Source organism: Triturus cristatus, chromosome 10 (genome assembly GCF_964204655.1).
Source record: "Triturus cristatus chromosome 10, aTriCri1.1, whole genome shotgun sequence".
In the NCBI taxonomy this organism is placed as follows: Eukaryota; Metazoa; Chordata; class Amphibia; order Caudata; family Salamandridae; genus Triturus; species Triturus cristatus.
This window is the reverse complement of record NC_140593.1, coordinates 323,632,705-323,647,654: the sequence shown is the minus strand read 5'-3', so window position 1 is coordinate 323,647,654 and position 14,950 is coordinate 323,632,705. Positions and strand designations below refer to the sequence as shown.

General features: G+C 45.1%; 1 protein-coding gene and 1 long non-coding RNA gene across 3 annotated transcripts in view; one reads left to right on the top strand and one right to left on the bottom strand.

Annotated features, from left to right (window-relative positions):
• Positions 1-14,950, bottom strand: part of LOC146789390 (uncharacterized) — a 245,062-nt gene that overhangs the window by 85,220 nt on the left and 144,892 nt on the right. The window lies entirely within an intron of this gene.
• HACD1 (3-hydroxyacyl-CoA dehydratase 1) overlaps positions 1-14,950 on the top strand; it is a 194,344-nt gene that overhangs the window by 51,531 nt on the left and 127,863 nt on the right. The window lies entirely within an intron of this gene.

The window sequence follows — 14,950 nt, the reverse complement described above, 5'->3', positions numbered from 1 at the left end:
TCTAGCTTTGAATGATGCCTGGAGAAGGTCCTGGAACATGAAAGGTCTTTATGAAACATGGGGACCCACCTTCAATCAGGTGCTCTACAGTCAGGCTATGACTGGACATAAAATGTATGCATAAGGAATTGAAATGGATCTTGGAATACACTGATAGCAAATGCAGAGGTCTACTTTCCTCCAAATATGTGATCTGATTTCTTAAGATTAAATATCAGCTTAATGCCCATATTCTTCGTTCTCTGAATTTGACTTATAATTGTTTTTATAAGTGTCCAAATATATGGCATTTGTCTAATCTATCTGTCAGTTTATCATTACCCCCAATATTTTGGGAATCAGATTAAACAAAGGTAAAGAAAAGTAGGTGTGCTGAATATATGACAAATCGTCTGTAAATGTGTAATACCAGCTTTAGTCAAGATACTGAGCAAATATATGACATCACAGAGGACAGGGGTACAGACTGGGTCCTGTATGGCCCTCCCTGGTAGATTGATACAGCTTGATATTTTAGTTACAGATATGTTAACCTTTAGAATCCTTCTTCGTCTCTCTGGGAGTGTTTTCAGGTGACCATTTTTTTTATTTTCTAATCTGAAAATGAGGTTTCCTTCCATGGACTTAACAACAATAAAAAATAGCATTTAGTAGATATGCAGTTTTGCTGTAAAATCATGTTAAAACGATTAGATAATCAAGTACAGAAAATAGATGTTGATGTCCAGCTTAGAGGGCTCTTTAAACAGAAGTCAAAATCACAATTACTCACCAACACGCTAAATCTTCTTTATTTATTTTGACAAGATTGATCTATTGCTTCCAAGACATGCTTTACTACCTGATAACAGATCTTATTAATTTCACCTCTTTGACGTAATTTGAATACAATCAAACAGGTGCAAATCTTATTTTCTCTAAAGATATTACACTCAAACGCTTTCAAAGGATCAATAGGCCTTGACAAATTGACATAATATGAATTAGAAACAGAAGGGGGATGGGAGCACACTGCTACCTCCCAGCATAGTTCGCCCCTTTTCTTCTGGGGTTTGCTGAGAAAGCTGCCACAATCCTCTCAGGTCTCTGTACCTCTCCCTGGCGCACAGGTGCCTCCCATGAGCTCGTCAGCCCAGTGGCTCAAGGGAGCCTTTTTGAAACAGAAGGGGGATGGGAGCACACTGCTACCTCCCAGCACAGTTCGCCCCTTTGCATCCTGGTACATGCAGTTCAATTTAAATGCTTACTTGAAATTTTGCAGAGTGTCTCACCAAAGTTGGTGCAGGTTAGTGCTGTTAATCTCTAGACACATGTGTTTCTGGATTTAATCCTTCTTCAGTAGAGATAAAACGAAATTCTTCTGGGGTTTGCTGAGAAAGCTGCCACAATCCTCTCAGTTCTCTGTACCTCTCCCTGGCGCACAGGTGCCTCCCATTTGCTCGTCAGCCCAGTGGCTCAAGGGAGCCTTTTTGAAACAGAAGGGGTATGGGAGCACACTGCTACCTCCCAGCACAGTTCGCCCCTTTGCATCCTGGTACATGCAGTTCAATTTAAATGCTTACTTGAAATTTTGCAGAGTGTCTCACCAAAGTTGGTGCAGGTTGGTGCTGTTAATCTCTAGACACATGTGTTTCTGGATTTCATCCTTCAGTAGAGATAAAACGAAATTCTTCTGGGGTTTGCTGAGAAAGCTGCCACAATCCTCTCAGGTCTCTGTACTTCTCCCTGGCGCACAGGTGCCTTCCATGAGCTCGTCAGCCCAGTGGCTCAAGGGAGCCTTTTTGAAACAGAAGGGGGATGGGAGCACACTGCTACCTCCCAGCACAGTTTGCCCCTTTGCATCCTGGTACATGCAGTTCAATTTAAATGCTTACTTGAAATTTTGCAGAGTGTCTCACCAAAGTTGGTGCAGGTTAGTGCTGTTAATCTCTAGACACATGTGTTTCTGGATTTCATCCTTCTTCAGTCGAGATAAAATGAAATTCTTCTGGGGTTTGCTGAGAAAGCTGCCACAATCCTCTCAGGTCTCTGTACCTCTCCCTGGCGCACAGGTGCCTTCCATGAGCTCGTCAGCCCAGTGGCTCAAGGGAGCCTTTTTGAAACAGAAGGGGGATGGGAGCACACTGCTACCTCCCAGCACAGTTTGCCCCTTTGCATCCTGGTACATGCAGTTCAATTTAAATGCTTACTTGAAATTTTGCAGAGTGTCTCACCAAAGTTGGTGCAGGTTAGTGCTGTTAATCTCTAGACACATGTGTTTCTGGATTTCATCCTTCTTCAGTAGAGATAAATCGAAATTCTTCTGGGGTTTGCTGAGAAAGCTGCCACAATCCTCTCAGGTCTCTGTACCTCTCCCTGGCGCACAGGTGCCTCCCATGAGCTCGTCAGCCCAGTGGCTCAAGGGAGCCTTTTTGAAACAGAAGGGGGATGGGAGCACACTGCTACCTCCCAGCACAGTTCGCCCCTTTGCATCCTGGTACATGCAGTTCAATTTAAATGCTTACTTGAAATTTTGCAGAGTGTCTCACCAAAGTAGGTGCAGGGTAGTGCTGTTAATCTCTAGACACATGTGTTTCTGGATTTCATCCTTCTTCAGTAGAGATAAAACGAAATTCTTCTGGGGTTTGCTGAGAAAGCTGCCACAATCCTCTCAGGTCTCTGTACCTCTCCCTGGCGCACAGGTGCCTCCCATGAGCTCGTCAGCCCAGTGGCTCAAGAGAGCCTTTTTGAAACAGAAGGGGGATGGGAGCACACTGCTACCTCCCAGCACAGTTCGCCCTTTTGCATCCTGGTACATGCAGTTCAATTTAAATGCTTACTTGAAATTTTGCAGAGTGTCTCACCAAAGTTGGTGCAGGTTAGTGCTGTTAATCTCTAGACACATGTGTTTCTGGATTTCATCCTTCTTCAGTAGAGATAAAACGAAATTCTTCTGGGGTTTGCTGAGAAAGCTGCCACAATCCTCTCAGGTCTCTGTACCTCTCCCTGGCGCACAGGTGCCTCCCATGAGCTCGTCAGCCCAGTGGCTCAAGGGAGCCTTTTTGAAACAGAAGGGGGATGGGAGCACACTGCTACATCCCAGAACAGTTCGCCCCTTTGCATCCTGGTACATGCAGTTCAATTTAAATGCTTACTTGAAATTTTGCAGAGTGTCTCACCAAAGTTGGTGCAGGTTAGTGCTGTTAATCTCTAGACACATGTGTTTCTGGATTTCATCCTTCTTCAGTAGAGATAAATCGAAATTCTTCTGGGGTTTGCTGAGAAAGCTGCCACAATCCTCTCAGGTCTCTGTACCTCTCCCTGGCGCACAGGTGCCTCCCATGAGCTCGTCAGCCCAGTGGCTCAAGGGAGCCTTTTTGAAACAGAAGGGGGATGGGAGCACACTGCTACATCCCAGAACAGTTCGCCCCTTTGCATCCTGGTACATGCAGTTCAATTTAAATGCTTACTTGAAATTTTGCAGAGTGTCTCACCAAAGTTGGTGCAGGTTAGTGCTGTTAATCTCTAGACACATGTGTTTCTGGATTTCATCCTTCTTCAGTAGAGATAAATCGAAATTCTTCTGGGGTTTGCTGAGAAAGCTGCCACAATCCTCTCAGGTCTCTGTACCTCTCCCTGGCGCACAGGTGCCTCCCATGAGCTTGTCAGCCCAGTGGCTCAAGGGAGCTTTTTTGAAACAGAAGGGGGATGGGAGCACACTGCTACCTCCCAGCACAGTTCGCCCCTTTGCATCCTGGTACATGCAGTTCAATTTAAAATGCTTACTTGAAATTTTGCAGAGTGTCTCACCAAAGTAGGTGCAGGGTAGTGCTGTTAATCTCTAGACACATGTGTTTCTGGATTTCATCCTTCTTCAGTACAGATAAAACGAAATTCTTCTGGGGTTTGCTGAGAAAGCTGCCACAATCCTCTCAGGTCTCTGTACCTCTCCCTGGCGCACAGGTGCCTCCCATGAGCTCGTCAGCCCAGTGGCTCAAGGGAGCCTTTTTGAAACAGAAGGGGGATGGGAGCACACTGCTACCTCCCAGCACAGTTCGCCCCTTTGCATCCTGGTACATGCAGTTCAATTTAAATGCTTACTTGAAATTTTGCAGAGTGTCTCACCAAAGTTGGTGCAGGTTGGTGCTGTTAATCTCTAGACACATGTGTTTCTGGATTTCATCCTTCTTCAGTAGAGATAAAACGAAATTCTTCTGGGGTTTGCTGAGAAAGCTGCCACAATCCTCTCAGGTCTCTGTACCTCTCCCTGGCGCACAGGTGCCTCCCATGAGCTCGTCAGCCCAGTAGCTCAAGGGAGCCTTTTTGAAACAGAAGGGGATGGGAGCACACTGCTACCTCCCAGCACAGTTCGCCCCTTTGCATCCTGGTACATGCAGTTCAATTTAAATGCTTACTTGAAATTTTGCAGAGTGTCTCACCAAAGTAGGTGCAGGGTAGTGCTGTTAATCTCTAGACACATGTGTTTCTGGATTTCATCCTTCTTCAGTAGAGATAAATCGAAATTCTTCTGGGGTTTGCTGAGAAAGCTGCCACAATCCTCTCAGGTCTCTGTACCTCTCCCTGGCGCACAGGTGCCTCCCATGAGCTCGTCAGCCCAGTGGCTCAAGGGAGCCTTTTTGAAACAGAAGGGGGATGGGAGCACACTGCTACCTCCCAGCACAGTTCGCCCCTTTGCATCCTGGTACATGCAGTTCAATTTAAATGCTTACTTGAAATTTTGCAGAGTGTCTCACCAAAGTTGGTGCAGGTTAGTGCTGTTAATCTCTAGACACATGTGTTTCTGGATTTCATCCTTCTTCAGTAGAGATAAAACTAAATTCTTCTGGGGTTTGCTGAGAAAGCTGCCACAATCCTCTCAGGTCTCTGTACCTCTCCCTGGCGCACAGGTGCCTCCCATGAGCTCGTCAGCCCAGTGGCTCAAGGGAGCCTTTTTGAAACAGAAGGGGGATGGGAGCACACTGCTACATCCCAGAACAGTTCGCCCCTTTGCATCCTGGTACATGCAGTTCAATTTAAATGCTTACTTGAAATTTTGCAGAGTGTCTCACCAAAGTTGGTGCAGGTTAGTGCTGTTAATCTCTAGACACATGTGTTTCTGGATTTCATCCTTCTTCAGTAGAGATAAATCGAAATTCTTCTGGGGTTTGCTGAGAAAGCTGCCACAATCCTCTCAGGTCTCTGTACCTCTCCCTGGCGCACAGGTGCCTCCCATGAGCTTGTCAGCCCAGTGGCTCAAGGGAGCTTTTTTGAAACAGAAGGGGGATGGGAGCACACTGCTACCTCCCAGCACAGTTCGCCCCTTTGCATCCTGGTACATGCAGTTCAATTTAAATGCTTACTTGAAATTTTGCAGAGTGTCTCACCAAAGTAGGTGCAGGGTAGTGCTGTTAATCTCTAGACACATGTGTTTCTGGATTTCATCCTTCTTCAGTACAGATAAAACGAAATTCTTCTGGGGTTTGCTGAGAAAGCTGCCACAATCCTCTCAGGTCTCTGTACCTCTCCCTGGCGCACAGGTGCCTCCCATGAGCTCGTCAGCCCAGTGGCTCAAGGGAGCCTTTTTGAAACAGAAGGGGGATGGGAGCACACTGCTACCTCCCAGCACAGTTCGCCCTTTTGCATCCTGGTACATGCAGTTCAATTTAAATGCTTACTTGAAATTTTGCAGCGTGTCTCACCAAAGTTGGTGCAGGTTAGTGCTGTTAATCTCTAGACACATGTGTTTCTGGATTTCATCCTTCTTCAGTAGAGATAAAACGAAATTCTTCTGGGGTTTGCTGAGAAAGCTGCCACAATCCTCTCAGGTCTCTGTACCTCTCCCTGGCGCACAGGTGCCTCCCATGAGCTCGTCAGCCCAGTGGCTCAAGGGAGCCTTTTTGAAACAGAAGGGGGATGGGAGCACACTGCTACCTCCCAGCACAGTTCGCCCCTTTGCATCCTGGTACATGCAGTTCAATTTAAATGCTTACTTGAAATTTTGCAGTGTCTCACCAAAGTTGGTGCAGGTTAGTGCTGTTAATCTCTAGACACATGTGTTTCTGGATTTCATCCTTCTTTAGTAGAGATAAAAAGAAATTCTTCTGGGCTTTGCTGAGAAAGCTGCCACAATCCTCTCAGGTCTCTGTACCTCTCCCTGGCGCACAGGTGCCTCCCATGAGCTCGTCAGCCCAGTGGCTCAAGGGAGCCTTTTTGAAACAGAAGGGGGATGGGAGCACACTGCTACCTCCCAGCACAGTTCGCCCCTTTGCATCCTGGTACATGCAGTTCAATTTAAATGCTTACTTGAAATTTTGCAGAGTGTCTCACCAAAGTTGGTGCAGGTTAGTGCTGTTAATCTCTAGACACATGTGTTTCTGGATTTCATCCTTCTTCAGTAGAGATAAAACGAAATTCTTCTGGGGTTTGCTGAGAAAGCTGCCACAATCCTCTCAGGTCTCTGTACCTCTCCCTGGCGCACAGGTGCCTCCCATGAGCTCGTCAGCCAAGTGGCTCAAGGGAGCCTTTTTGAAACAGAAGGGGGATGGGAGCACACTGCTACCTCCCAGCACAGTTCGCCCCTTTGCATCCTGGTACATGCAGTTCAATTTAAATGCTTACTTGAAATTTTGCAGAGTGTCTCACCAAAGTTGGTGCAGGTTAGTGCTGTTAATCTCTAGACACATGTGTTTCTGGATTTCATCCTTCTTCAGTAGAGATAAAACTAAATTCTTCTGGGGTTTGCTGAGAAAGCTGCCACAATCCTCTCAGGTCTCTGTACCTCTCCCTGGCGCACAGGTGCCTCCCATGAGCTCGTCAGCCCAGTGGCTCAAGGGAGCTTTTTTGAAACAGAAGGGGGATGGGAGCACACTGCTACCTCCCAGCACAGTTCGCCCCTTTGCATCCTGGTACATGCAGTTCAATTTAAATGCTTACTTGAAATTTTGCAGAGTGTCTCACCAAAGTAGGTGCAGGCTAGTGCTGTTAATCTCTAGACACATGTGTTTCTGGATTTCATCCTTCTTCAGTACAGATAAAACGAAATTCTTCTGGGGTTTGCTGAGAAAGCTGCCACAATCCTCTCAGGTCTCTGTACCTCTCCCTGGCGCACAGGTGCCTCCCATGAGCTCGTCAGCCCAGTGGCTCAAGGGAGCCTTTTTGAAACAGAAGGGGGATGGGAGCACACTGCTACCTCCCAGCACAGTTCGCCCCTTTGCATCCTGGTACATGTAGTTCAATTTAAATGCTTACTTGAAATTTTGCAGAGTGTCTCACCAAAGTTGGTGCAGGTTAGTGCTGTTAATCTCTAGACACATGTGTTTGTGGACTTCATCCTTCTTCAGTAGAGATAAAACGAAATTCTTCTGGGGTTTGCTGGGAAAGCTGCCACAATCCTCTCAGGTCACTGTACATCTCCCTGGTGCACAGGTGCCTCCCATGAGCTCGTCAGCCCAGTGGCTCAAGGGAGCCTTTTTGAAACAGAAGGGGGATGGGAGCACACTGCTACCTCCCAGCACAGTTCGCCCCTTTGCATCCTGGTACATGCAGTTCAATTTAAATGCTTACTTGAAATTTTGCAGAGTGTCTCACCAAAGTTGATGCAGGTTAGTGCTGTTAATCTCTAGACACATGTGTTTCTGGATTTCATCCTTCTTCAGTAGAGATAAAACGAAATTCTTCTGGAGTTTGCTGAGAAAGCTGCCACAATCCTCTCAGGTCTCTGTACCACTCCCTGGCGCACAGGTGCCTCCCATGAGCTCGTCAGCCCAGTGGCTCAAGGGAGCCTTTTTGAAACAGAAGGGGGATGGGAGCACGCTGCTACCAGAAACACATGTGTCTAGAGATTAACAGCACTAACCTGCACCAACTTTGGTGGGACACTCTGCAAAATTTCAAATAAGAATTTAAATTGAACTGCATGTACCAGGATGCAAAGGGGCGAACTGTGCTGGGAGGTAGCAGTGTGCTCCCATCCCCCTTCTGTTTCAAAAAGGCTCCCTTGAGCCACTGGGCTGACGAGCTCATGCGAGGCACCTGAGCGCCAGGGAGTGGTACAGAGACCTGAGAGGATTGTGGCAGCTTTCTCAGCAAACCCCAGAAGAATTTCGTTTTATCTCTACTGAAGAAGGATGAAATCCAGAAACACATGTGTCTAGAGATTAACAGCACTAACCTGCACCAACTTTAGTGGGACACTCTGCAAAATTTCAAGTAAGCATTTAAAGTGAACTGCATGTACCAGGATGCAAAGGGGCGAACTGTGCTGGGAGGTAGCAGTGTGCTCCCATCCCCCTTCTGTTTCAAAAAGGCTCCATTGAGCCACTGGGCTGACGAGCTCATGGGAGGCACCTGTGCGCCAGGGAGTGGTACAGAGACCTGAGAGGATTGTGGCAGCTTTCTCAGCAAACCCCAGAAGAATTTCGTTTTATCTCTACTGAAGAAGGATGAAATCCAGAAACACATGTGTCTAGAGATTAACAGCACTAACCTGCACCAACTTTGGTGGGACACTCTGCAAAATTTCAAGTAAGCATTTAAATTGAACTGCATGTACCAGGATGCAAAGGGTCGAACTGTGCTGGGAGGTAGCAGTGTGCTCCCATCCCCCTTCTGTTTCAAAAAGGCTCCCTTGAGCCACTGGGCTGACGAGCTCATGGGAGGCACCTGTGCGCCAGGGAGTGGTACAGAGACCTGAGAGGATTGTGGCAGCTTTCTCAGCAAACCCCAGAAGAATTTTGTTTTATCTCTACTGAAGAAGGATGAAATCCAGAAACACATGTGTCTAGAGAATAACAGCACTAACCTGCACCAACTTTGGTGGGACACTCTGCAAAATTTCAAGTAAGCATTTAAATTGAACTGCATGTACCAGGATGCAAAGGGGCGAACTGTGCTGGGAGGTAGCAGTGTGCTCCCATCCCCCTTCTGTTTCAAAAAGGCTCCCTTGAGCCACTGGGCTGACGAGCTCATGCGAGGCACCTGAGCGCCAGGGAGTGGTACAGAGACCTGAGAGGATTGTGGCAGCTTTCTCAGCAAACCCCAGAAGAATTTTGTTTTATCTCTACTGAAGAAGGATGAAATCCAGAAACACATGTGTCTAGAGATTAACAGCACTAACCTGCACCAACTTGGTGGGACACTCTGCAAAATTTCAAGTAAGCATTTAAATTGAACTGCATGTACCAGGATGCAAAGGTGCTAACTGTGCTGGGAGGTAGCAATGTGCTCCCATCCCCCTTCTAATATGAATTAGAGTCGTCATCAAGTTGACACAACCAGCACTTTCTTGTCTGTGGCCCTTCCTTATTCTATCAAGCAGTTATCTCAAGGATGTTGATTGTTGTAGTTGAACATAGGGCCTGATGTACAATTAAGTACCAATGGGGATATGTGTTGATACATAAGGGCCATATGTTGTATAAACCGTTCATAACCTAAACTGAGCCAATTTTGTGGATTTAAGCAAGAATAATTACGACTCTACATTGGCCCTAATTTGTCTGGACCGGTTCCCTTTGTACACAGAGAAACTCTTATTTTAAATTATCACCTTTAGGTTCATTTTAATAAGCAATGTTCATGTATACAGCTTGTCTATCCATTTGCAATCTATAGTGACAAATACATTTGTATCACAGTTTTAAAAGATCCTTGTCGCTCACTTGTTTTCCATATCCGACAGGCCATTATATGGCCTTCTTGGCACTTGTTTTGAGCTGGCTATAGGACATGAATGCAGCCTTATCTGGTTTTTTCATACTACATGAATTCCCAAGTCTAGCTGGACTAGACGGTAGGAGTAGAAGAACTCTTAACAAAATAATTCCTTAATCAGTTAAATTCCATGCAATTTAGTCCCTTGCCTGTGGTAAAAGGAAAGACTGAAGAGATGTATAGTAATATAACAGTACCTTTTGGTTCAAAAACCTTTAGAAAAGGGCCACATGTTCCACCTGTGTAACAGTTAGATAACTTTAAGGCCCATGCAACACCTGGTTTGGTATTATAATATTTCTTAATTCGATTCCTGTTAAATATCATGTCTAAAATTGTTGTGGCCGATTTACAAAAGCATGAATGAGTAAGGGAAGAAGTATCACTGGGTCCTCTTCATGTACTCTTACACACCTTTGTACACCGACTCCGAAGCATCCAACTCTCCATAAATTCATATGCAAAGAGGGCACAATCCTTTCTATTTATACAAATTGTGTATGAATATTCTGTGGATATTTCTATTCAATCCCAATTTAGATGCTTTGGGGCAAATTTTTAAAGGCATGTAAGAGTACGTAGAGTACTAGAGGATTTCTCCTTTATGTACTCTAAAATGCCTTGAGAAGGCCCCCACATGTTGCAACCTCTGCCAGTTTTGTCCCACTTTTCACCCATGTAAATCTTTTCCTGTTCCTCACAAAAAAATCAAGATTTCATTTTAGAAGTATTCATTATTTGTTTGTTGGGTTAGTTGCATTCTGAAAGAGCTGTAAATAGTCTTTGTAAAACAATCGGGGTCTTATTAAGATAATATGCATAGGATCGAATTGAAATGGAGGTTGAACCTAATTGAGGCAGAAAACAGCTGATTTTAGATAAATATGCAGCCAGATTAGCTGTATGTACTTTAAACATATAACGTCCAAGTATACACCCATGTTTAAGTCCCTTAGAGTTGTATATAGAATGCGTCAGTATGCTTGTTTTCGAATGCTGATCCATGAATAGAAATGAAGAGGTGTAATTAGGTTTGACAACCCTGTTTAAGTGCCTATGAAGTCTACCTTTTGACATAAAACTACTTTGTCCACCAAGTCACATACTGCACTTTGGCCCACACAACAGCAGTACAACAACTGGATGGATTTAGAAAGAGAGGGCGAGGCCAGAATAGAAAGTGCTTGAGCTTTATCAAGGGTGGAAGCTCCATTACAAAAACTAGTTTGAATTTTATTGGTTACAAGTTACCTTCCTGAATCAAAGTTTCCTTATATGATAATACTAAGGATGTTTCTTTCACACTCTTTATGAATGAGCACCAAAATGCACCCTTTCGAAGGATGTTACACTGTGATATTGTAAGATAATTCATGAAATAAATTACGAAACTCATATTCTCAGAAATTTATATTAGATTTGAATAAGGTAACTGGGATATTGATAGGGCCACGGCCATATAAGGATTTTGCAATCCCTAATCAGTTGCTCAATTTTCTTAGCCACTTTGTTTGGCAAATCCATTTTTATTGCCGTTTACTGCTGCATGGCCAGCTTTTTCCTCCATACAACTGTTGAAAGTATTCTTACTAGTCCAGAAGTAAGATGATACTGCCAGGTTTCTTCTAAAATACAACACTACCAGTATAACAAAAGGCCAGACTTCACAGCAATCTTTCCTTTTGGGGGTCTCCCTCATCTGGGCTACTGGTGACCTGCCTGACATTTTTCTCTTCCGTTCGAAGGCCGCCTGATACTCCTTACCACAGTAATGTACTACACACCTTCCAGAATGGTTAGAATGTATGATCCGTGCACTCACACTTTTTGTAAGCCGATGTTTCTTCTTTATGCATTCCGAATCGTACCGTGTTATTCTAAGATTTGAGGGTTTGTTTACATTTAGATGATCTATCTGAACACTCTGAACTAGAAGATTTGGTAATGGCTGACAAGTTTGTTCCCAATTACTGAAAACTTCAATCATCATCATTCCAGGGCCAGAATTAAGTATTGCCTGCTTGAATTTACCACTCTGCTACTCAATCCAGTTGTTTAGGATCCTTGGTAATTTCACAGACTACCAGCTTCTTGTCTGGCAATATCATCCTCGGCTGTTCTAGAGGTGATAGATTTGCTATCCTACTGAGAATAAACTTTAAGGGTAAGCAAGTGCTACATAGCACTCAGTTGCCCTGAAACTGTTTATCACAATAAACAACAACCCTGTACTGATATGTAATCCAGTGTGATATTCAAGATATAATGGACAAAATGTGTTGGTTGAGCTGGACCTTCCATATGAAAGCGGCCATTCCCCTGTCTGAATTGCAAAACATGTAACCTCTCCCTGATATATAAGCGTGTACAATTTCACAGTTGATCATTGGACCTAGATATGGACAATCCCCCTGCGGAGCCACGGATAATAAAGCTTGAATCATTTGGCTCATTAAAGAATAGATTATGGTTCAAATCACCTGGTAAAAGAATGGGGAGTGTAGGGTACTTGTCTCAAAGATCTGTAATTATGTTACCGAACTCCCCATGGTTCTTATCAGGCTTATCAGACAGCTACTCCTGAGGCGGAAGCCGGGGGTGACATTCCTCAGTTTTAATCCTTTTAATCTTTGCCTATTTGCACTTTGTTGATATAAAAAACGAATTGTTGCATATTTCCACATTGTAGATTTTAAAAACAAACTGTGTTATTCTAGCTACGTAGTTGATCCTAGCTGTCTCTGGGCTTTGGGACACTCTCCTGCGCAGCGGAGCCAGCGCTGTTGTAGGGAGGGCCATAACTTCGCCGCCATCACCACCCACGAGACACTAGGCCACGCCCCTAACACTAAGCCACGCCCCCTCCCGGAACTATATAGTGCCGTGCTGAAGTACGAGCCGGCGCTGACAGACAGCTACTCCTGAGGCGGAAGCCGGGGGTGACGTTCCTCAGTTTTAATCCTTTTTATCTTTGCCTATTTGCACTTTGTTGATTTAAAAAATGAATTGTTGCATATTTCCACATTGTAGATTTTAAAAACAAACTGTGTTATTCTAGCTACGTAGTTGATCCTAGCTGTCTCTGGGCTTTGGGGCACTCTCCTGCGCAGCGGAGCCAGCGCTGTTGTAGGGAGGGCCATAACTTCGCCGCCATCACCACCCACGAGATACTAGGCCACGCCCCTAACGCTAAGCCACGCCCCCTCCCGGAACTATATAGTGCCGTGCTGAAGTACGAGCCGGCGCTGACAGACAGCTACTCCTGAGGCGGAAGCCGGGGGTGACGTTCCTCAGTTTTAATCCTTTTTATCTTTGCCTATTTGCACTTTGTTGATATAAAAAACGAATTGTTGCATATTTCCACATTGTAGATTTTAAAAACAAACTGTGTTATTCTAGCTACGTAGTTGATCCTAGCTGTCTCTGGGCTTTGGGACACTCTCCTGCGCAGCGGAGCCAGCGCTGTTGTAGGGAGGGCCATAACTTCGCCGCCATCACCACCCACGAGACACTAGGCCACGCCCCTAATGCTAAGCCACTCCCCCTCATCTTCCCCACAACAATGCTCACTCCCCGGAAGCGCAGCGGACAAGCGCAGCGGGCGCGCCCTCAGCACGCCGAAGACACGCCTAAGACTAGCCCGTCTGTTCCCGTCCGGGCCAGGACGGGGCACGGGGCAGAGGACTATGCTCTACCCGCTCTTAAAAGACTGGTAAGATCTCCTAGTCAACTAAGAGCGCTACGCCCGATCACGAACACTAGGTGTACAACGCTCGAACTCCACAAAACCGGAGTCACCTCTTGCCCAAAATGCAACCTTGCCCTTACCATTCGCCAACCTTATTCTGATGCTACGAGGAGGCACAGGAAACGCAAACAGCCCTGTAACGCTGTGGCACAAGAATATTTACTCTATAGTACAAACTGTCGCTCACTACCGAAACACAAATTAGACATCTTTAACCTCCTATTGGAAGATAAACCTAGCGCCCTCTTCCTGACAGAAACGTGGCTACACGAGAGTGCTGGCCCAGACGTTGCTACTGCCCTCCCCGCCAACTATGCAATCATCAGGATAGATAGAAATAAACAACTAGGTGGCGGAATTGCAATCATTTTCAACAGAGACATGAAATGTACGTTAGAACCAGTCGACATTCCTGACTGCGAAGCCGGCTTTTTTAAAATATCGTTGAACCCAAACTTTACGATATCTGGCCTATTGATATACCGGCCCCCTGGTAATTCATCCCAATGGGCGTCAAATCTAGCCAATTATATTACTCCGTACTATATAGCCTCCAAAAACTTTTCACTTATTGGTGACCTTAATTTACATCTTGATGACCCTTCTATCCCCTTTTGCTCAAATTTGTTAGATGATCTGACGGCCCTTAACCTGACCTTAGTCAATTTTGGATCTACCCATAAAGCGGGCCATTTACTCGTCCCCATTATTTCTAACATCAACGAGCTAAAATGGCATGACACCATCCCCATTTGCTGGTCTGACCACCATCTAGTAAAATTTAGCATTAATCTCCCACCTACCACTAGTATACAATCTGTTTTTTCAGCTACATCCAGGAAAAACTAGAAATTACTGGACATGGCAAAACTTAACGCTGCACTCCATGAAAACTCTCCTACAAAAGGTCATAACATGGATAGCTTAGCAGCAGCTACTCAACAATGGCTTAGTGACGCCGCTGATCATTGCTTACCCACCCCTCATATCAAAGGAAACAGACACCGTCACCCTGCCCCATGGTTTAATGACCTTTTGAAGATTGAAAAATCGAAATGCAAGGTGCTTGAGCGTCAATGGCGTAAAGACTACGCCCCTGACGTAAAAAAGACCTACCATGAAGCCAGAAATTTATACCACGCTGCTTGCGCGAAAGCGCGAGCTCTGTTTGTTTCAAACACCATCATGGAAGCTACCAATAAGCCGAAAACTCTGTTCAATAAGGTTAAAGAACTTGCAGGTGCACAAACCACAGCTACTGCTCCCCCTCTTAACACTCATCAATGTCATGATCTAGCCTGCTTTTTCACCGAAAAAATTGAGAAAATCATCAGGGACATTAAAACAAATAAAGATGAACTATCCCCTACTACTGACATGGAATATGCTCCCTCCTGTGAGAACACCCTGGAATCTTGGCCTCCCATCACGGTTAACATACTGAAGACCATTTTTAAGACCATCAAATCCGGCTCCCCCAGGGACCCGATTCCTATCAAAGTAATTAAACAA